Source organism: Agelaius tricolor, unplaced genomic scaffold, assembly GCF_023055355.1.
Source record: "Agelaius tricolor isolate 1412-34295 unplaced genomic scaffold, bAgeTri1.0.p SCAF_18, whole genome shotgun sequence".
Taxonomy (NCBI): Eukaryota; Metazoa; Chordata; class Aves; order Passeriformes; family Icteridae; genus Agelaius; species Agelaius tricolor.
Window position 1 is genome coordinate 6375494 of NW_027269278.1, and position 23008 is coordinate 6398501.

The 23008-nt window shown below is 39.3% G+C and overlaps 1 long non-coding RNA gene across 2 annotated transcripts in view; it reads right to left on the reverse strand.

Annotated features, from left to right (window-relative positions):
• The window catches only part of LOC139597625 (uncharacterized), a 263742-nt gene that overhangs the window by 60457 nt on the left and 180277 nt on the right, over positions 1 to 23008 (reverse strand). For both annotated transcript variants that reach the window (XR_011681656.1, XR_011681657.1), the window contains one exon: positions 11281 to 11333. This is a non-coding gene — a long non-coding RNA (uncharacterized lncRNA). The remainder of the gene's footprint in view (positions 1 to 11280; positions 11334 to 23008) is intronic.

Consider the following 23008-nt stretch of genomic DNA (forward strand, 5'->3'; position numbering starts at 1 on the left):
TATATTAGTTAAATAGAGGTTGATTGATGTCATCAATGCAAATTAATTATGTCTAGTTAATGTTTCTGTGCCAGATTCCCTCAGCTAATAAAGTGATAGGAAAATGAAGTGTCAGAAAGGACCATTATCTTTTATTTTCAAGGTCAAGTTGTCAATAAAGCTTTGACATGAACTCACTGGGCAGGGACAAGGCTCATTGAAGGAGGCCTTTTAATCATGTTTATTATTTTTGCCAGCATGAATCTATTACCTAAACCTGTGGTAATAATCCTCACAAGCAAACATTAAGCCAAAAACATCTGTTTGTTATCACTGCAGGTCAATGTGAGAAGCTGCAGATCTATTTGTGCATTTGTATCAGGGTTGTAACCCACTTCTGTTTGCCAGTGTCAAACATGAGTCTGTAGAGGTGACCATAAGTGTCACTCCTGTTCCATCTGTTTATGTGGCTGAAATATCCCTCTTACCTACATCAAGTGCAGCCAACCTACATGTAGGACAAACTCTTCCAGTGGCTTTGCAGTCACTTTGTTGTCTCCCTTTCAGAAGTTTTCCTTTTGAAGATGTAACTTTCAGAGTAGGCATAAATTTACTCAGAAAAAATAACTAATGAAAATAATGTGGGTGAACAGAGGTCATTCCAACTGGTTTTCCCATGTTCCTGTGTTGAAAGACATGCATGGCATCCCTTAAAAGCATATGGCCATACATGACAAGGGTAGAGTCATGCATCACCAAAAAGGCTTTTGGTTTCTCTCTACCGAGATTCAAGCAAAGGCACTAAACCATATGGACATTTTGGAATTTATTTTGCTGTCTCTCTACTGCAGGTCTATATTCACAGATTACACTAAGAGATCAAATGAGACATTCTTTTATTATAAACCCCCCCACCACCTTAGCAATAAACTAAAAACCTTGAAACAATTCTAGCTAATAAAGACATAAGATGTTGAAAGCAAACACCCTTCAGAAGGATCTCACTGGGCTGTACAGATGGGATGGAAACAACCCAGAGGAAGTCACAGAAGAATTTTTCACCTGACTGCAGTCAGTGCATTATACACAACATGGAATAAGACCTCATAAATCTGAAGCTATGGTCAGATGTTCACTTCAGCAAGAGCCTTGTCAGTTAAAGATGCAAATTAATCTCTCCAGCTGACTGTCAGAGCAGCTCCTTCCTGAGAGCTGGAGCACTGCCTCCTGTGAGCCCATCCCATCCATTTCAGGAGTGGAAAGCCATGGACATCTCAATGCTGGCTTGAGAGCATGGCCAGACTGGGAATGCCAGCACCACATTCTCAAACCCACCTCAGCAGCAGAGCAAATTCAATGCCACATCCCTTGCTTGTGAGCCATTTGAAAAAATGCTGTGGATATTTTCTAGAAGCATCCTCCCTGCCCCTCATGACTGGATAGAATAGAGACTGTGTGCAATCATGGAGGGCTTCATAACAACACTATTTTTTTCATAATAAAATTGTTGATACTCAGGATAATATTAGGCCCCTTTCTTTCTACCAAGAAAGTCACTATCCTCCTCGCTTTGACTTTGCTATTACTTTTTGATTAGAATTCAGTTGACAATACAGACTGAAATAGAAAGTACATTCAGATCCTGCAACACAGAGAAGTTAAAAGAGCAAAAAAGGAAAGAAAGAAAAAAGTAGAAAACCCCAAGCCTTTCAGGGCAGAACATGCACACATGCTACTCCTAAAAAAGGCAAAAATAACACAATACAATATAGTCTTTATGCCAACTAAGAGTTTTTCTCCCATTTAACCAGTCACTTTTCTGCCCGGTGCTGCACTTTTATTTTGAACCATCCCATTGAAAATATTCTCTGATATGACCCTTTTAGGAATTAATAATTCATGGAGGTTTCACTGCATGGTACAGTTCTAAGATTAGATAGCACTGAGAGAATCTATTACAGCATAATGTAATAGCCAGTAAAATACATTTTAAAAATTACACTATCTTGCTTACAAATGCATTATCTTCATAAATATTTTTATACATATACTGTTTGAAGAAGGTGTCAAGAAACAAAAAAGAGACTAGGAAAAAGGGCTTGCCCTACTTGAGCACATTATTCTGTGTACAGGTTCCCCAAACAAAAGCATTTGTGTAGATGTATGAGACACGTCCTCATACACATGTGTATACACACAACATATTAACATTGCATCCACATCCTAGCCCTCTGGCTTGTTCAAACACAGCCCTGAGATGAATGCAAAATTTAGGTGTGAAAGAAAGGAAAAAAAAAAAGAAAAATACTAAACTATTTTCTCTTTTGCATTTCTGCTAACACTTTATAGTAATGCTACCTAGAGGGCTGCAACAACCAAAGGCAGTTTTGCCCAGAGGCTGACAAGCTGAATGTATATTTTTATTTTATTTATTTATGACTTGGAAGTGCTCAGCTGTTAATCAGGACAGCTCCAAGATCCTACTGATATCTCTCCCTGCCTAGTTTAATCTTATGGTGTATTTTCATTCTTAACAGGAAAACCATAGGAAGAGAATATTAGATTTATTTCACTGCATGTAGTTGGAAATCTGTGGATACCATGTTCATTGTAATATCACTATGAAACTATGAAATATATTAGCATGTTTTTCAATTCTCTTGATTATAATTAACTGCTTGCTAGAATAAACTTGTTGAAAGTAAACTGAAATGTCCCTACATAACAGCATGGAAACCCACATTACTCGCCCTCAGTGTTTCCAGCAAAGCAAGAATAAAACCCAGCCATATTTTTGCACTAAGGTTGAAAAAAACAAGTACAAAACAAGATTCTGTGTACCTATGTCAGGCTCACAAGGTTTACTGTTTTGCAAAAAGGTACATCAATGTCCATGATGAATTACTACATGCCATAATCACATCCTTCTCTCTACTTTTTCAGTTGCTGACATCACTAATAGCAGTGCCTTCAATTTAATAAAATTGAAAAGCCATTTTTCCTTCTTTGGAGACACTAATTCAAACCAAACATTGAGAGAACAGTGAGTATTTCTCAGAGTCCACCTGCCAAAAGCCCCAGTATCAAAACGAGCTCTATGTTCTGAGCCCATGAGAACCTGCACACTTCCTACCACACTGCAGGCTCTCACTGAGCTCCTGCCTCTCCCTTCCAAGCATTTCAGAGCAGGGATTCCCTCTGCTCTGCTGGGCCCATGCACCACAGTGAGCAGCAGGCAGGAGCACGAGCTGCTGTGGCTGCTGTTTCTAAACAGGGTGGGTGGGCACTCTGGAAGATTTCTTTTGTCTATTTTCTCTGTTGAAATACACGTTCACTACATCTGGGTTGTGGTTTTCTCTTTGAGATTAATTCTAACATTACAGACCGTCCTTTCTTAGATTCAAGTATCAAAGATGTGGTTCACCTACATCTTTGTTTACTGGCAAAGCTGCCAGTCTGAAAGCACCCATGTGGCTGTGGTTGTTTTCTCTCAAAGAGCCACCATATGAATGCAAATTATCGTCCAATTTGATTTATCTACACCTATTTTGTCTTTTGGCTTTGTACAGCTTGAATTCAGTGACAATCAAGCTAGGATAAAGAGTAAGCATTCAGAAGCTTTTAGAGAAACCAAAAGACCTTGAACAAAAATCTTACAAACTTAGATTTTCTCTCTTTTCAAGTGCAAACATCAAAGTACACCAATCTATCTTCTTTCATTAACTAGTTTGTAAAAAAAAAAATACAAAATTCTACAACAAGCTTCCATCAAATATCAATTTTACTTAACTAGAAACAGACACAAGAGCTTTTAAGATCCTACCTGCTCTGCTGCTTGTTAATACTTGATTCACCCCAGAGAAGGAGGTGCAGCAGCTTTCCCAGTTCTTGGAAATAACAAAACTGGAGGGACGAAGGCCCAGCACCAGCTGCTCCCATGCCCAGGTTGGTCCCAGCTGCAGGCAGGGGCTCCACAGGCTGGAGGTTCCTTCCTGGAGCAGGGACCAGTCCCCAGCCTGAGGGGAAACCAGCACCAGCCAAAGAGGTTTATGGCAGGCAGGGGAAGGGGAAGAGCTGCTCAGTCTCCAGCTGCACTAACAGCACCTTCATCTGAAAATCCTCTGGGCCCTGTGGACAGCAAAGGAAGCACACACAACCAAACAAGCAGGAAAACCTTACAAGTTTGCTTCTTTATTCTGTGCTGCCTTCTATGAGCCCTTGAAAGAAAATGAATGATCTGACCATTTGAAAAGTATTTTAGAGTCAGAGTGTTTAAAATTGGATGTTTGGGTTACAGTATTTTAACTTGAAAGATTAATTAATATTTGGAGAGGGGAAGCTTTTTTTTCTTTTAAGGTTCAGCGCTCAGCTGCTCATTAAGCACAAAATTGCATCTTCAGTAATTGCTTGCAAAAGCTGAGAAAAATGGTAAACATTTCTTTAGAACAAGCAGGAGTACACTGCAAAGCACAGCACGAGACTCCCTCATTTGAGAAAGGAAACAAGAAAAACAATAAATGGAGCAAGCCAGTATTTTTGAACTCTTCCACAACTGTGTACCATCTTATCTTTATCTGCATGTTCCACAGGTGAGGGATAAAGCACTGTGCCCACCAAGTCCCACAGCTCCTGCAGGATGGAGGTTAGGAGAGGGACCCCAGTCTCTCCCCACCCCATGTTCAACCCCTAAACACCAGCACAGGAGCTCTCCTGCCATGCAGGTGCCACCAGCCCTGGGGCAGCTGCCCTGAGCTCTGGCATCACAGCCCAGAGAGGATGGAAGGGCCTTGCCAGGAGTGTGAGCACCTGCAGGCCATGGGAAGGTGCAGCAGCCTGGCCAGGGTCACATGTGGAAAGCCCATTTCCACATTTCTAACCAAGCTCCAGCTGCAGAGATTTGGGAAGTATTTCTAACACAGCAGAGATGTGGAATTCAAACAAAGTATAGTTTTGGTACAGCCAGACAACATATTTCTCATGCAAATAGTGTGAATGAGAGCTGATTCTCATGCATATAAAATAATTTACATTTTTCTATAAGACATTCTGGAAAAAAAAAAACTTATTCCTGCTTAACTATGAAATATTCTGCTCCAGAAGGATTTTTTGGCTATGAAAACCAAGTGACCTTTCATATTAACATTGATTCAAAATGATATTTTTATTTAATTTTGAAATGTCAATTTGTTTTTTTTAGCCACCAAATCAAAATGAAGTGACATTTTAACTTTAAATTCATTGAAAAAGAACTATTTGCATTCAAATGCCAAACTGAAATAATAATTTTCTTTAAAAAAATCACTTCTCATTAAATTCTCTTTTTCTAGAAGCTTTTGTTTCTTACATCAACTGAAAAAATATTGTCCTGGACTTTTGTTTCAAAAAATACTGCTTAGTCCAAGCACCAGTTTTTGCTGCAATTTCAATTTATGGATCAAAAAGACAAGAACATTATTACCATTATTAGCTTCAATGTTCAATCCCCAAACAACCAAGCCTATTCTTTTTCACCTGCTCTGCAATTCACTAAAAAACAAATTGCAAATCTACTCCCCCATTACCACCCTGCCCCACCTCTAATTTCAAGATAAAGGGGAAATTCTAATAATTCCTTCTGCATTTTCAGAAGGTAAATTTTATTACTTTTGCTATTACACTCATAATCCTATTAAGGTTTATCTCTCACATGAAATATTGCTCTCTCTTATGACTTTTTTTAATGTTCAGTAGAAAATTAACAGATAATTCAAAGTTTAACAGTGAAGCAACATCTGTAATGGTATTTCTTTTAACAACTCATCTTTCCTTTTCTTTTTATTTCATTTTACAAGAGTACTTTTTTTCCTTTTCTCAACTAACTGTTTAGGTATGAAAGATAATCCAGTGCATATGCGGATACGATATGTAATTGATGCTGAAGTAAAAAAAAAGTTCTAAGATTTTAAAAAGTAATCTCCTAATGGAGCAATCCCCAATAATGGGAGATCATCACAACGTTCCACTATCAAGCTTGGACCAATATCAAAATTCTTCTACAACCTGAGCCCCTGCCTTGGAGTGCCCAGCAGGCATTTTCCTGTTCATGGTGCATCCCAAGTCCTGACCTTAAACTTCAGGTGCTGGATTTGTAAAAGCATGAAGCCAAACAATGAATTTGAAATTGTTCAACTTTTTATTCTGAGAACCTGCCTCCTTTGCCTTCTGGCAACAGCTGAGGTATGAGAGGTTTAATGCAAACTGGGGGCTTTCCTCTTGTTTGTCTTGGGTTTTTAAAAAATATTTTATAAATATCTGCACCACACACCAACTGAGCAACTGCTTCACTTTGGCCCATACTGCTTTCCCCTAAGGAGGAGCCACAAGCCATATGAATGCTTTTGGAGAAATAAAAAGCTCAGCAAGATGGGCTGCTCTGTGTGTGTGCATGATGCTATTATTTGGTGATGCTGCAAAGAGAGGATTACGAATTTAATCTCATGGAGAAAACAAGAGAGAAAATGGATTATAAGAGTAGCTGGGAAGGAAACACAGGGACAAAAACCCAAACCAACCAACCAAACCACTCCTATGGAACAAGCTTTCTTCTAAAGAAATGCTCTGAGTTTCATTCAGCCAAAGTAAAAGCTGGGGGGGAAGGGAGGATGGAGGAAATAAAAGAGGTATTATCATAAAAGCATTCTAATTTCTACACAAGAACAGCTATGGAAACAGGCCGGTTCTCAGGGCAAATGCCAGCAAACGTGTTGCCTATTCGGGCTGCTGCTCTTGTAGCTCAGTAATACTGCAGTTAATTGAAGTGAAAACAAACAGCACCTGACTGATAATTGCTGGTGTTGGCCAGGGAAAGTGTGATCCAACCCATCCTGAGCCATTATCACATCTTTCTCAGCCCTCTTTTGTTTGGCTCTGACAGGACTCTGATGGTAAGTGGTGTTAGCTCATTTCCTTATTATTTCTCAAGGATTAAAGCAAATGGTCCTCACTCAGTAGAACTTCTTCCTACAATTTTAATTGTCCCTTTAAAGTTATTATTATCTTTTATAAGGAAGCACTTGTATGAAAGTTGGTCATTAGTATAAATCCTGCATTTTACATAAAAACATGAAATCGTGGCAGTGTTTTCAGGATGGATTTTCAAGAGAAACTCTAGAAATTCAAGCCCTATTCCATTACACCATCCTTCATGCTTTATAAACCTTTCCATCTGCCTGGCACAAAAAGATTCTTCTTAAAAACGCTCAAAGTGTAAATGTGAATAGTATAAACCCAAAATTATTTCCATAACTATGACTTGTATCTCTTGCTTTCCCCCTGGTTAAAGCACAGGAACCCAAATCAAGGGCAGTTGGGAAATTTTGGCTCACAAAAATAAACAGACAAACATTGCAGCTGTGTTTTACTTCTGGCCTTATCCTAGAAGAACTGGGTTGCTGCCAGCTTTTCTGAAAGGAAGGAATCAAGATTTGTTTCTGTATGATTAAAGCAACAGAGAAAGCATTAAACAACACATGAAGTAGTTTAAGAGAGATTCACCTATACCTTGACATAAATCATACTTAAAAATTACTTGTTTGTAAATGCCTGAACATTCTCTCATGACAGGGTTCTTCCCTTCTTCCTACTTTTAAAATGCAAATTGCTCACCAATAATGAGGAAAGGACAATCAGACCAGTGGGCAAAACTGATGGGGAGAATCGGTGCAAGCTCTTGCCTGATCCTGCAGAGGGATGTGAGCTGCAGATACAGGAGGCAGCTCTGCCTTGGTATCCTGCAGGGAGCAGCTCCTCCTGCACAGACCAAGCAAGGCTCACCAGAGGAGGAACACAGTCCTGCATTCTGAGGACATCCACCAGCCTTTGCTGCTGATCTCACTCATATTCCCAGCAGTTACATGGCAGGGACCAAGGACATAGCCTGTCACACATCCTGCCCTAGCACACAGCACTGCTGCCCCCAGGAACTGCAGAGCAGGCAGAACACCACACACCCACTGCTGAACACAGTTATTTATTTATTTATTACCTGGACAAGGTATTCTGGGACCAGGAACCCACAGTGACCGTATTCGTCAGGACTGGCTCAACTTCCCTTGAGGTTAACAGTAAAATTAATCCTACAAAACCAAGGAATTTCCGGACAATGGACTGAACTGGAAATGTTATTTCATTAACAGATTTCAGTTGAATGGAGTTGCACCAATCCTGATGCTTTAATATAGTATTTTTATAAAATAAAAAGATTAGCTACTATTAAAATTATCTTTTTTTTCTTAATTCTGCCCTTGGAATCTTAAAAGTTGATATATTTCAAATTTGGGAAATACTCATTTTAAGACTGTAAACACAATCGTTAACTGTTTTTTACAGTGACAGGGTAAACATATCTATTTAAACAAACATCTGGACAAACAGGTGCTTCCTCATTCAATATCCTATTAATAATTCCACTTACTTCTCTTTCCTGCTGATGCCAAACGATTTGTGAGGGATTTAAATCACAGTGGTATAAAGTGTCACCTGCTGATATCAACTTAATATATTTGAAATATCCAAGGCATCCAAGTTTATCGTGTGTCTCAAGCAAAAGTTCTGTCAAATACTGTGACCTAATTCCAGCCAATGTTGGAAAGAGCTCAAATCAATACCTGAGTAATGCAGAGATGCAGCCATCACTTAGCAGGGGACACTTTGTCATTTCAGTCATAGTCCAGTCTCCAAGTTTCACACAGTTGCCTTTGGATTGTTTCAAGGAGTGGGTTTGTTTTTTTGCATTTTGTTTTGCTTAGTGATACTTTTATTCCAAGGCAGAAAATCACAACACTTGGGAATGACAAAAGTTTCCTCACTTTGTTTTTTTAGGAGTAGTGTTTGACTAAGCATACTAGCCAAATTCCAATTAAAATAAAATTAATTATTAAAATAATTACATTCTCTGAATCCTGAATCAAGCTTCACCTGAATGTACTGACCCTCTGAAACCACACAGGTGAAGTGGCAATTTCTTATTCCAGAGGTGACTGCAGATTAATGCAGTGGCAAGTGACCATTGTATATTTCTTATATATTCAAACAAGAAATTCTTACATATTTAAGTATTGTTATATCCTGCAGCTTTATCAATTAATTGTTTGTACTGGGAGATCATGATATGTGTGAATGATAGTGTGACTAACAACAAGGACAAAAAGGTACTGCGGGATTAAATTTATAAATGAGAATGCAAATCCTGTTATTCAAGACAGCAGAAAACACAAGTTTTCCTGGACTACTGACTTTGCACAAGAAGAAAGGTGACAAAGTTTTGTTGAAATAAATCACAAGAGATCTTTTGGAACAGCAAAAAAAGTCAGTTTAAGTTCAATCAATCTGAATGTTGAACTATATTCATTAATTCTAGATTACTGCGTTCCTCTGCAGATTATTTAGAATAAAAAAAAATAGATAAATAATTATTTTAAAAGCACATCTTCTGCTATGAGAAAAGATGGTCAGATTTGGGATACAATAGACTAAAAAAAAAGGACTGCAGACGGCACACAGCTCAGAGTAGAAGGGTTGATGGCAAACCAATCATTGAAAATTAGGCTCACAGAACTGGACTTTGATATGAATCAAAGAATCAGGGAATAATTGAGATTGGAAGGACTTCAGGAGGTCATGCCCACAGACAACAGGACAGATTGCAGTACCAGTTATGAACAGTGGAATTGGTTTTTCTGAATAAATTGTCTGATTCTAATAGGAAGTGGGAATAAAAATAGCATTCAGCAACTCAAGTCATCACACACATTCATTGAAAATGTAAAAAATGAAAAGAAAATCCTTTCTCCTAGACTGCCAAATTAAATAGAAATAGAATTTTTGTTATCACCAGCAAACAAAAGATGAAAAAGCTGGACCCTCCCACTTACACAGCTGAAGTGACTGAGTCTCTTTAGGGTCAGCATTCAATTTTTCTATTTCTTAACAGAGGAAAAGGGTTTCGAGGAAAAGGGTTTCCATGGACCCAACAAACTTAAAAACCGCTGCATTTTGATATCCAGAATTTTGTCTATTAATCCTCTTCATATATTTCTCTTGCAGCACTTTCATTTCAGTAGTAACATGCTATCTGTTACAAATATCTGCACTGTAACAGAATCACTGTCAAATTCCAAACTTTTCTATAGTTCAGAGTCAGTTTGAAGGGCTGACAGTTTTCAGAAGCTTGTATTCATTTGGTTTTCTTATTTGTTTGGGGTTCCTTTAAACCTGAAATGAGTTCACACACTATGCACAAATATTTTACATTGAAATACGAAGGCTTGCATTTAGGAAGGGACAGTTCACCTTTGCAAGCACAATTCTCTAAAGGTATAGATTTAAGAATTTCTTCCTTCCTGTAGAGTTGCACATATGAAATTCTTATATCTGGGCCTCCAGATCCCCTGGGACTGCCACAAGTTCAGCACTCCATTTATAAACATAGAATGGTCAAAAGAAGAGATGATCTACAATATATTCCTTTATACTGTTTTAAACTATTTGAAGCAGCAGCTTCCTCCCCTCCTCAGTTCAGTGGCAGGGAAAAAAAAAAACAACTGCTGCAGCATCAGGACTAAGTGCAATAACATTATTATACACCATTATATGAAGGTTATTATCTAAAATTACAGAAGGCAAAATAAGACAGAACTACATAAACAGCGCTCTCAAAACTGTCCCAAATACAGCATAAAAAAGAGCATAATTTTTATTTAAAAAGAACCAGTAAAAAAGAGTAGAGTTGGATGCAAAAAAACAGTGATCTAGAAACATAGCATGGTGCTCCAAAGAGAAAGGATGGGACATTGATGAAAAATCCCTTTGGTGTGTTCTTTAAATGGCAAGACACAGCAGAGTCAGTTAGGTGTCTCCTGAACATTCTCCTTTTCCACAGAAAAAATATTATTATATTTGTCTTTCTAGGGCAACATGCTCAATTTTGGCATCACTAATGATGCCAAAAGCTTCACAAAATGAACAGAAACACAAGAGGATAAATAAAAGTAGATCTTAGAATGCCTGGATTTCACATACCACATGCTGACTCTGACTGTCTGAAATACTGACTGCAGGAAGATTTACAGCATTGTTCACGAAGTTGCAGAATAAATTCAGAAAGCAGAGGAGACAGTAACAAAGGAATAAAAAGAATTAAAGTGCTGCTGAAAGGAAGATGGAACTGTTAAATGCAGTTACTGAAAATGAAAAACAGCTGAATGTGTCAGATTCCAGAGAGCTACATTTTATAATACAACTTAAATAATCAGATATTCTTACCAGAAGGAGTGTTGTATTTGATGTACTCTGATGAGAACCAGTTAAGTTTTCTCCTGAAAGAACATAAAATGAAAATTATGTCAGGAAAAGGCAGCTTGAAAATTCCCTGTCAAAACAGAAATGTTTTAGATTGTTTATGCAGCATTAATATGGATTCATTCAGGAATAAGTATTCTTAGTTATAACAATATAACATAATATTCTTTTTAATAACAGTCTTAATCTGGAAAAGGTTTTTTCACAAAGCTCATGTTAAGACAGACATTTTTACAAGTGCAGAACAGCTATTATACCTGCATATTTATTATTTCTACTACAGAGTCTCTAGGATTCCAGCTGTGGACAGAGAGGATTTTGTGATACTACTAGAGAGACATAAGAAGATATAAAAACATATTCTTTATGTTAGAGATTTTAGGTGAGTAGAAGTAAGGGGGGAAGCGGAAATCACTGGGCCTAAGTGAGCACGACAAGAATTTCTAATAATTTTCTAAACCCAAATGGTTAGTTTAAAACCCTTTATTCCACGTTAATGCAGGTTAGAATTTGTGACCCTGGTTCTAGCAGTTTGAGTAACTGTGCAATAAATGGGGGGAGGGTTTAAAACTTTTTTTGTCCCCCTGCAATGTAGCAGGCCCAGGGCCTGCCAGGCCTCCTTGGCGTTCAGCAGCCTCAGATAGGAAATGCCGAGTCATCATGACTGGACCTAAACCCCTTTTCCTGCCCTCAGAGCCTTGCTTATCTCTCTGTGAGAATATAGGTCACTTTCCTTTTATCCCTTACTATTGGACAATTCCTAAAACCCCTGTTTCCTATAAAAACCCTACTTTTGCCCAGCTCGGCAGAAGAGCTGTCCCTGAGGCCTTCACAGAAGGTTCAATAAAGTCACTCCTGTGGAACCTCATGCAGCCTTCTCCTCTCTCTCCCTGCGTCTGCACCCAGCAAGCAAAGAGCTGAAAGCACAAAATGAGCTGATAACCACTGGAGCTGACATCACCCAAGCTTGCTAAGGTGGCCTGTGGCTGGGAGCTGCTTGGGAACTCGGACAGGCGGTGCCGAGCAGGACTGCGCTATCCGGACCCACTGCAGCCCGCTTGGGGTACTCCGAAACCTGGCAGAGGCTGCATTACTGCAATTAGGAAATTAGCAATCAAATGACTGGCAAGCTGCGTTGGTGTGTGGTGTGTGAAATCCTGTGCAACAATCAAGTGATTGGCAAGGTGTACTGGTGTGTGGTGGTGTTCACAGGGTTCCCAGGAAGAGGGAAGAGATGAGAATCTTGACTCCACATTTCAGAAGGCTGGTTTATTATTTTATGATATATATTAGATTAAAACTATACTAAAAGAATAGAAGAAAGGATTTCATCAGAACGCTAGCAAGCAAGAAGAATAATGATAACAAAAGTTTGTGTCTGAGAGTCTGAGACAGCTGGACTGTGATTGGCCATTAATTAGAAACAACCACAGGAGACCAATCAAAGATCCACCTGTTGCATTCCACAGCAGCAGATAACCATTGGTTACATTTTGTTCCTGAGGCCTCTCAGCTTCTCTGGAGAAAGAATCCTAAGGAAAGGTTTTTTCATAAAAGATGTCTGTGACACTGGTGGGTTTGAGCACATGACTAATGGCACCAGAATTTGACTATGAATATGACTGATCTACCAGAATTTTCCCATATTTGGCCCAGTAGTTGCTCTAGGAGGAGGCTGAGGCATGAGGCTATTTTACATCCATCAGAAATTGCCCTTTTGTCACTGTGTCCATCAGCAGGCAGCAGCTCTCATCGTGGGATGGCACATTTGTTTTGTCATGCCAACGTGTTTAATGAAGCAGTCACATGCACTAATGGAGCATTCTGGCAGGGTTCAAACGCTGCCCTCCTGATGCTGGGGCTGTTCTCTGCTCCCTCAGGTAAGGCAGGAACGAGCCCTTTGTGTCCACATTTCCTCCTGCAGCAGCAGCAGCCAATTCTTCTCATGCCACAGCCCTTTCTTACCCGAGTGACTGCACTAACTCGGTCAGGACACGTGGTGGCTGTCAGCTTGTGACAAGCCACACGTGAAAGCTTCTGCTTAATGGCAAGTGCTCACTGTCTTCCACATAATAACAGCAGAGCAATTCTTATCTTTTCTATAGAGAAACTACTAACAGATGTCAGCTACATTTTTTCCAGTCAGTAACTGGGGATTCCTAAAGTCCATCTTCTATCACTAATTTGCCCCTTTTCACACCTTTGTGCGAGTCACTTGGATGTGTGCCAGGACTCACAGGCTCTCACCCCAACCACCTGTTAGGCTTTCAGATTGTATTTCTACTAATTCTCTTTCCTGATTCAAGCCATCGTTACTAATTAAACAAAAGAAACACAGTCACTGGTCTCTTGTGAGTGCCTTTCTCCTGGATACAAAAAGATGAAATTTAGGATTAAGATAGATGGGGCTGTTATAGTTGTTGACATTGCTTCTGTTGTGGAGCCTTTGCATGTCCCAGTGCTACATTACACTGCACTGAACAGAAACAGTGACACATTTACCACTTCATGATCACCCTGATTTCATGTACAATGGTATTAAGCAACCAGTGGTGCTATCCATTAAATCGCATGATTATACAACAGGGAAGGTGTATGCAGTGAGGAAATCAAATGTCCTTTCAGTTTGTGAGAGCAGCTGGTGTTTGTTATCACTGCAGAAATCAAGAACCAGAGTACAAGAACATACAGCACAAACCCTTCACTGACATTCAAAGCCAAAAAGGTTCCTGCCCTGGAAACAGTGTTTCTGAGCCCATAAAAGAAACTTCAAAGATAATATTTTTAGGTTCCCACTACTGACACAGGTTCAATTCATGCTCCTAAATGCAAACTGTAGAACCTCTAGCTCTACCTGTCCCATGTAACCTCTGTAGAATTCAGAACAACTCTACATTTTATTACCATCTCATTGCAGGGGTTCCATACTATTGTCTCTTATCACCAAAGTTCCAGACCTTCATGGTGTTTCCTCTGGGCAGCTCCTCAGAGCACTGACTCTTTCCTCTTCACAAAGCAGCCACTGACTCCAGTTCCCCTCTCACCCAGCCACCCCCACTCTTTTATAGCATCTTCTGCTCATTGCTTACAGCTGTGGCCTGGTAAAGTCAGGCCTGCTCCTAATCTTTGATAATTGGCCCAGCTGCAACTCCTTAGGGGTGAGATTACTTTCTACACTATCTTTATTTTCTTATATTCTATCCCCTTACAACCCAGTACCAGCAGGAGTGGGTTTTTTTAGACAATTCTGGGAAAGGGGCAAAGCTGTGAAAGCTTTATGATATTCTATTTATTTGCAAATATTTGGTACAAAAAAGTTTTTGTAGCTTTTACAAATCTCCACAAATTAAGAAATATAAAGCTCTAGTTGAATCAGTTATGAAAATGCAGCCTTAGTGCACTGAGAATACAAAAATTACAAAGGAGCTGTTACCTGATTTATCAATCACATCTCAATTTTCAGAGAAAAATTCTCCCGAAGAGATAAGAATGTCTATACTTCACTAATTTACTGTTAAATTCAACATTGTTTTCAGCATCCCCATATAAAGGCAAATAATTTGAATTATTCAAGGAGAAGATATCAAATCCTCCAGAAACTAATACATATATGCTTCAATCATAAGCATCCTACATTACCATCATGACTTAAGCAATATTAAGATAAGGATGGCAGTTCAAAAGATTAGGTTAAGTGTGGTATGTCTTTCCCTAAATGAGAACTCTATCTTTGACAAAGGGATTCAGTCTCTAAAAAGCATTTTTGTTCTTTAAGATTCTTTTGGACACATGTCAGACATTTGGGTGGATGTGGATAACACAAAAGATCAGTACTTCTTTTGACACTCTAGTTAAAAGAAATAGATTATTTTATTCAAGTGCAGTATAATTATTTCTTAAATCTGTTGAAGCAGAGAAATTACTTTTGTTTGTATTGGAGTTGAAAATGACAGGAAAGCTTCTGTGCAGCTTCAGTGGGGTGGAATGTACTCAAAGAACTGAGAAAATCTGAAACACTTGGTAGCTTCAGATTTCTAAGAGTTGCATGTAATTAGAATCTAAACTAAAAGTGATATACTCATGAAAATAAGGCATGGCCCACCAAAAATGAAAGTCGTGATATGGTGAGCTTTACAGTCATTAATTTTTTTCTAACACAGGAATACTAAAAGCCACACCATCTCTTCTGAAGGTGTAGCTAGCTAGCCAGCTTGCCTAAGTAATTCCAAATAACAACTCACCTCTCACAGGATCTGTACAAATTGCCTACCTCTCAGACAAACCCTGCAGGGAGATGAACACTTTCCTATTGCCCTTGGACACAAGGCAGAGAAGTGGGGCTGGCACTGCTGATGCCCGTGGTTGGGCAGTGCAAGGAGCAGCAGTGGGAATGCAGCCCCACACGGATGTCAGCACTGTCCCACTGCCTGCAGCAGCCTGCAGCCAGCTCCTGCTGAGCCCAGAAACCCACCCAGCTCATCCAAAGGGTGTGACAAACCACTGCAGAGGGGTTGGGTGCCAGCCTGTCCCTCACTCTCCAGATGTGAGGTGGGACAGGAGCCCACCGTGCTGCTCACCCTGTGCAGAGCAGAAAGCTCTCAGGGCAGTGCATTTCACAGGAGCAGTGCAACCCCTGTGCATGTCCTGCTCTGCTGAGCCCTTCAGAAGATCCACCTTTCCCCAGCCTGACAGGAAGCTGGAATTCTGCAAATCACTGCAGATTGCTATGGGCACTCTCACTGTGCCAGGAGGTACAACAAGAACCAAGATAATCCCACTCTCTAGGACAGTAGAATCTGACCAATTTAGATTTCAAAGGATTTCTAGACACCATCTCAAGTTTAAGCCAAGGCAAGACTACATTACTGTATATCCAGCAGAGTTCTGAACATGTCTGTGGGTGGAAATCACCCAACCTTTTATTCTTAGCTCCTGTGGCTGACTACCATCACTTTGGGATCTGCCCCTCTCCCCTCACATTCAAGTGCAATTTCTCTTGTTCTAGCTTACATCTGGTCTCCTCTGCCCTTTTTCTACACCCCTCCAGGAGTCTTCACCTTCTCTATAAATCCTTTTGAGTAATTGAAAACAGCAATGGGATCCTCCCCAAAGTCTTTCCTTAAAAGAGACCCAGCTCTTCCAGTGTCTCCCCATATACTGTGCTCCAACCCCTAAAAATTCTAACATCTTGAGTAATACTAATTCACCATGCCATCCTTACTACCTGCTGCCTTTCTGTACTTAGAGTTGCTTAGAGTCACTCATTTCTGGGACATTTTTTAAATTTATTACACAAATAGTTATTGCATGGCTTCCAGTCAAAATCTTGACGAATTCTAAATTAGGCTTGGATTTGAGCCCTATTTCTCTACTAGGATATAATTTATTAGTCTTTTCTTCCTAATAACTAAAAGAATAAGTACAGCTGACCATAGCATGGGACCAGGAAAAATGTGTGGAAATATGGGAAATATGACTTCTACAGGAAGTACCAAAAGCTCATTCATTCTCATGACTGTTCTACAAAATGCAATTATGAAGGATGACAGCAAAACTCCTGCTATCTCCCCATCTGAGCTCAAACCTGCTCTGTAAGTAGCAGCATATATTTCTTTCCCCCTCATTAAAACCAAAATGCCTATTACGGACACAAATACAAAACCTAGTAAAGTTAACCATCCAGTAATACTAGAAAATGAAGTTTCAGCCAGCTAAACATGAGAAATCACAGCACTGGCCCAAGGTTCAGCAGTTTTACTGACACAGCATTACTCAGTATTCTCCAGTGCCTGCTGGGTTTGAGGCAAGCAGAAGGAAATGGAAGGAAAATATTAAAAAAAAAAAAAAAAAGAGAAAGGTCAAGTTTGAGATCAGCCTATATCTGAATGAGCTCTATTCTAAAAGAATGTGGTACTTGGGAATGTATAACTGCAGATGCCACTTAGCATTCTTCCAGCTGCTCATCACAGAGTGCCTCACCATCCAGGGCTGCACGTGCTCCTTTCTCCTGAGTCCTCACAAGGAGCCACAGCAATATTTTGCCTTCTTCCTTACTTTTTGTTGCTTTTGCCTTCTCCTATCTACTCCTGACTGAAGTCTGCACACATTGATGGGTTGTAGATGGCTTTGACATCAGACTAACACTCTTCAAAGATAAAAATTGACAGTGTTCTTTGTTTTCTCTTTGTTTTCCTTCTCTGACCCTCTCAATTCAAATTCATCAGCTCTTGTTCCCAGTTTGTTCCCTGTCTGGACACAGCCAGTTCCAGCTGCCTCCTCCCAGAAATTCTGAGTCCCATCAATCTTCTGTGCTCTCTTTTTGAAGTGGGGTGAACTATTATGGACAATGAGGCAATGGACTCAATGGCAGGGGAGGATCAGATGTCACAAATACAGCTCTGCTTTGGGATGGTCATGACTGACAAAAGGGAATGGGCTTTTGACAGGAGAGAAGGACTTGACTATGTCTAAAGAAAATGATCTCATGAACTACACATTAAAACACACTCACCTCTGGAATTAACAGGATGTTTTGTTTCAGGGTTGGTTTTGGGTTTTGTTTTGATTTGCTTTGTTTTTTTTTAACCATGACAACTCTTCTTTCTTCCTAATTCTAAATAAGATTAGGAGTCAGGAAAATTTACTATTGACCACAGGCAGACAGGATTAAATGTCTTTTGAATGATGGCCTCAGTGAAGCCAGTTCCACAAAGTAAGGCAAAGTATTTTGTATTTTCATCAAGACCAGGTAAGACAACTATCCCTGATTTCAACATCCATTTTGTCAATGTATCAGGCATGAGCACTCCAAGCACAAGGCAACAAGAAAAGTTAACTTCAGAGCAGACTTGGTTGCCTTTTGGAAAGGACACTCTGCAGACTTATAGGAGAAGGAAGAGTAACTGCTGCCAGGACTGGAACAGGGATGCAGGTATCATTAATGGATCATCTGGATCATGACAATCCTTCCAAAAATTCCACCCAGTTCCTGGGCCCTAAATGCCCAGAGCTTCACAGGAAAGAATGTGAAAGTGATTTTACAAAAGCAGCAGTTGAGTTCTGGCAAAGCTAAGAAGATCCTGGTGTGAGCATTCAGCAGATGATTTACAAATAAATGAAACCTGAACAATGCAAATTTTCAAAGACACATTTTCATAGAATATGGATTTCAGCATGTTCTCTGGAGTCCTGCTTTCACTTCTAGCACTACAGTGGTATGCATAATATTTCCATAGAATTGGTTTATTCCATACTCACCTTTGCTAAGGATTTCTGGCATGAAAGTAAGGGTAAGCAATGTGGAGAGCTACTTTTCAATGTCAGACTGTCAGCACATCCAAGCAAAGACACAGAGACACGAAAGCTGTACTGAAGGCAATTCAAAGGATTCATTCACAAGTATTTACCCTTTTCTTTAGAAAAGAAATCATCACAAAGCCTTTATTACTCCTCAAAAATATGAAGATAGAGATATTGAAAGAATTAATAAAATAGTACCAAACACATGAATGTATTCCTGGATTGAAGGAAAATCCTTCAAAGTTACTGGTTTTGCCTCAGTACTATAAATGTTGGATATTTCTTAACTTAATAAAGCTACAGAGGCTATTGCTGGTCACGTCTTGAGAAGTCTTAATAAATTCTCCAGAAAGAATTTCCATATTGTGAAGACTCAATGCTTCAATTATTAACTAAGTTATATTTTGGGTTTTTCTAGCCTGATTCAAGAAAATCCTTTCACAAAATCAAAATAGTTTTGTGTATCAGTGTCTTGATATATAAAAAAGATTGAGAATTATTTTGGTAAAAGATAGCTCTTTAAATAATAGATGAAGTCAGAAACATCAGGAAAAATATTTTAGACTTCCTGGTTATGAAGACTAATAATGATAAAAATCAAACTTAAAATGTCAACACTTGAGTCTACACCAAAACCCAACAGTCTTAACTGCACTGGTGTCATTGAGGCAGACTAATAAGATGAGTATATGTGCATTTAGTGTGCACTGTTGTGTGTTTGTTGGGGAGTCATCATAGCAAAATAAATCCAATATAGCAATGGAAAAGGTTGTGTTATGACTCATAAATATTTATAAACCAGGAAAACAGTAAAGTTGGATTTGATGTTCAGGAAAGAAAAGATTTATTTTTCATGAATCCAATTCTTTAAGAGCTTCAGTGTGAAACATTTTTAATCCTTATATAAATGACCTTGATAAAATGAATAAATTGAGCAAGGCTATCACCTAGTGGTCAATGGGAGCAATATTTTATTTTTTCTTGTGAACTCTTTTTATTTGCTGGGGAGGTCTTTTGGGGGTCTTTTTTCCTCTGTAGAGATCTGCCAAATACTGACTCTGCGCAGCAATATTACATAAGTAGCAGATGAATACATTAAGAAACTCTGTTGTGCCAATGTTTCATTACTCGTAATTTATTTTTTATGTCCAGTATCTCTTTTAAATCATCACAAAAAGTCCTACTAAATGCTTAATTTCACTTAGGGCTGTTTTGTTTTTTTTTTCTGAAGCAAACCTAAATGTCTACATTAAAAGCCTATTCAGACATCTTCAAGAGTATGAGACACAGAGATTAGGCAACACTCTTTTGACCATGATAAAGGGAAGAAAATACCAAGAAAGTATTTCTAGCAGATAGAAAACCTAAACTGAAAGGAAAAAAGAAATAGAGTCATTCCTAAAATAAACAAATAAATATGAAATGAAATAATCAGTGTCAATTCACAGTGAAAATATGTTTGGGTATTTTTGGGAGGGCTGGGCTACAAGTTTGGGGTATAAAAACAATGAAAACAAATCCCACAGACACACAGAGACCCTGGGAGCTGCTGCAGATCAGCACTGCAGAGTCCCCAGAGCTGTCACAGCCCACAGCTCCGAGGCGACACCGGCACAGAACAAAGCCAGAGCGTGCCCTAAGCAGCTTTGTCCCCACACCTCCACACTGGTATTAGCCCAGGGCATTATATACAGCCTGTAGGATTACCTTATCAAGGGCACAGGGGCCAGAGCTTCAGGGGTTTAGCTGGACAATCAGCACTCTGGAATTATTTGTCACACTGGAAGAGGAAATGGTTTTATGTGTTGGAGGTTTCCTCCTTGGTCTTTGGCAGTTTTCTGTCTCAGCTGAGACCAAAAAGTGAGAGGGTGCAATTTTATCAGGAAGTATTGGTGCTATTTATCTACAAACCATTTGGAAAAGTTATTCTAATCAGACTTGACTATTTTTAAACAAACAAAAACCCCCAAAACAAACCAAACAAGCAAACAAAATCCAACCCCAAGCCAGAATTTGAGATGTAACAAAAAAAGTTTCAGCTTAGAAAATAACAAGTTGTTTGTCTCCTGGACTACAGATAACATCATGCAAACATTAGTGCATCCAAGTTTTTCAGCCCCTGGATGGTGATAAATCTCTTTTCTCCGTGACACCCCACAATATGTAGCAAGGAGTCACTTAACATTACTTCCAGAAATAACACTGGAGATGTTGACCAGAAATTGTGAAGAGTCCCATTTATTTGAGAGACAAAAGTAAAACATTTCCCCCTCAATTTGACCCATGACATTTTTTCCTCAAGCCCCATCATTTTGATTATCTTGACTCCTTCAAAGAGGTCTTTGGTATTTCACAAGGGCCCTGCACAGGTGACAAATCCCATCTGCACAGTGCCTGACTGCAACTGCTGATCCCAACCACAGCTTGTGCATCAAAGTACAACCCTGGTCAGGAACAGCACGTCAGGGGTCCCCAGTGAAATATCAAACTCCACACAGAAAGAGGGAACAGAACTCAAAGGCAAGTCTCAAATACTGCTCTCAGCTTTCTACCACACTTGTTTCTACATGGTGGTGGTAAGTGATACATGGGCTATCAGTTTCTCAGTTGTCTAAAAGCAATTACATATTACTTGCCAAAATATATCACCAACACTGAGAATTTGCATGTAGTGTGTCTGTATCCAGCCAGTTTCCACTGCCAGGTCTTCCCCTTACTCATCACTGTACTTGTATTCACCTTTTATTGCTGGAATACTCAGAATGGATACACAAGGAATTTCCACACGAACATATCAAGTGTTCATATGTGAATGTCACTGCAGATCTGAGACAATATTTCCTAAAAGCCCTGACTCATTTGTGGTCTTTTTCACATTTTTCACAGCCATGACTCATTTGTGGTCTTTTTTCAAGGTTAGAATTGTTTCCTGCAGTGCTGTTGCTGCTAAACCTCTCAAATATAGGACTTGAGAGCAGATCTGCCTGGATCACTCTGTCCCAGGAAGTATCCTGGGAGTATCCCTTACACTGAGTGCATGTTTACTCCCACTGAGTTGTAATGTAAGCATTATTTAGAGTAATTGCAGTTTTATCATGAGTTAAGTCACATTTAGAGATAGAACACCACAACTATGGTGTGTACCGAGCTTTTGTTTCAGAAATAAAAGTTGAACTTCAGTGTGAAATTGAATTCCTCATCTCTGATAGTATCTCTGATCACATCTGCAGGTGTTAATTGCCCTTCTAATAATACCAAAACTAACTACATTAATAACAGTAGAAACATGGACTACTGCAACTTATTACCAAGGTCCCAATGTATAAAGACATACATTGTCCCCTTTTACTCCTCCAAATAAGAGACTGGTTAAAACCAGCACAGTGTCCAATTCCCTGAAGACTTTATTAACTCAGGCCTGCAGTGTTAAATCAGTCAGGTACCAGATCAGACAGAATTAGATTAGACAAATTAATCAGTGGAGGATGCATTGTACAAAATCCAGTTCAACCTGCCTGCAGTTATATTACATTTAGAATTTAGGGACAAGTTTCAGTCTTTAATGACAAATTCACTTTTTTCTTCACATGCCAGAAGTTAGTTGGCAATGTACTGAGTGTGGAAACACTAAAATAGGAAAAACAATTGCTGCACAGTATTAGCATATTAGGCTGCTTGGTAGTTTGGGATTCCCAAGGCATAAAATACATTGAAACCCACTTGCAAATTTGATCTGTTTAGAACCTTGCTGCTTTATCTGCAGTTCAACTTATTTACCTTGCACATTCATGTGTGCTACCACATTTCTGAAAAGAAATAGTTCAACAATGTCTTCTAGGAAAATTTTGCCTCAAATAACTCATTTCCCACCTTTTCTCCTGACCACTGCATTGTCTAAAGGATCCTGGGCTATTCCAGATCTGAATCTTGAATCTTTTCATTCACCCAGCTCCTTTGCTCAAGGCACTCAAAATATTTTTGTACAACTTTCAACTAAGATCAACAGCACAACAAACCATGATACTTAAACAGGGTGAAAACAACAAATGGAACAAGATCCCCTACAAGCAAAGCCCAAACCCAAAAATAAGTGCAGCATCCCCCTCTTTAAATGCTTCTCCCACTGTCAAATGTTATCTATTTTAGAGAAACTCAGAAGAATTGACTACATACTCAAACATATTTGAGGCTGGACATGGCACCTGGAGCTCCACCCCAATCTTTGAGCCGGGGCAGCTGCAACAGAACGCTCAGGAGCAGGTTTTGTTTATTATGAACACCCCAAGAATTCTCCCATCTGCCTCTGCCAGTGCTCCCAAAACCTTACAGCACAAGAGATCTTTTCTATGTAATGAATTTGAGCCAGAAATCACAACTTTCACTGAGGATAATG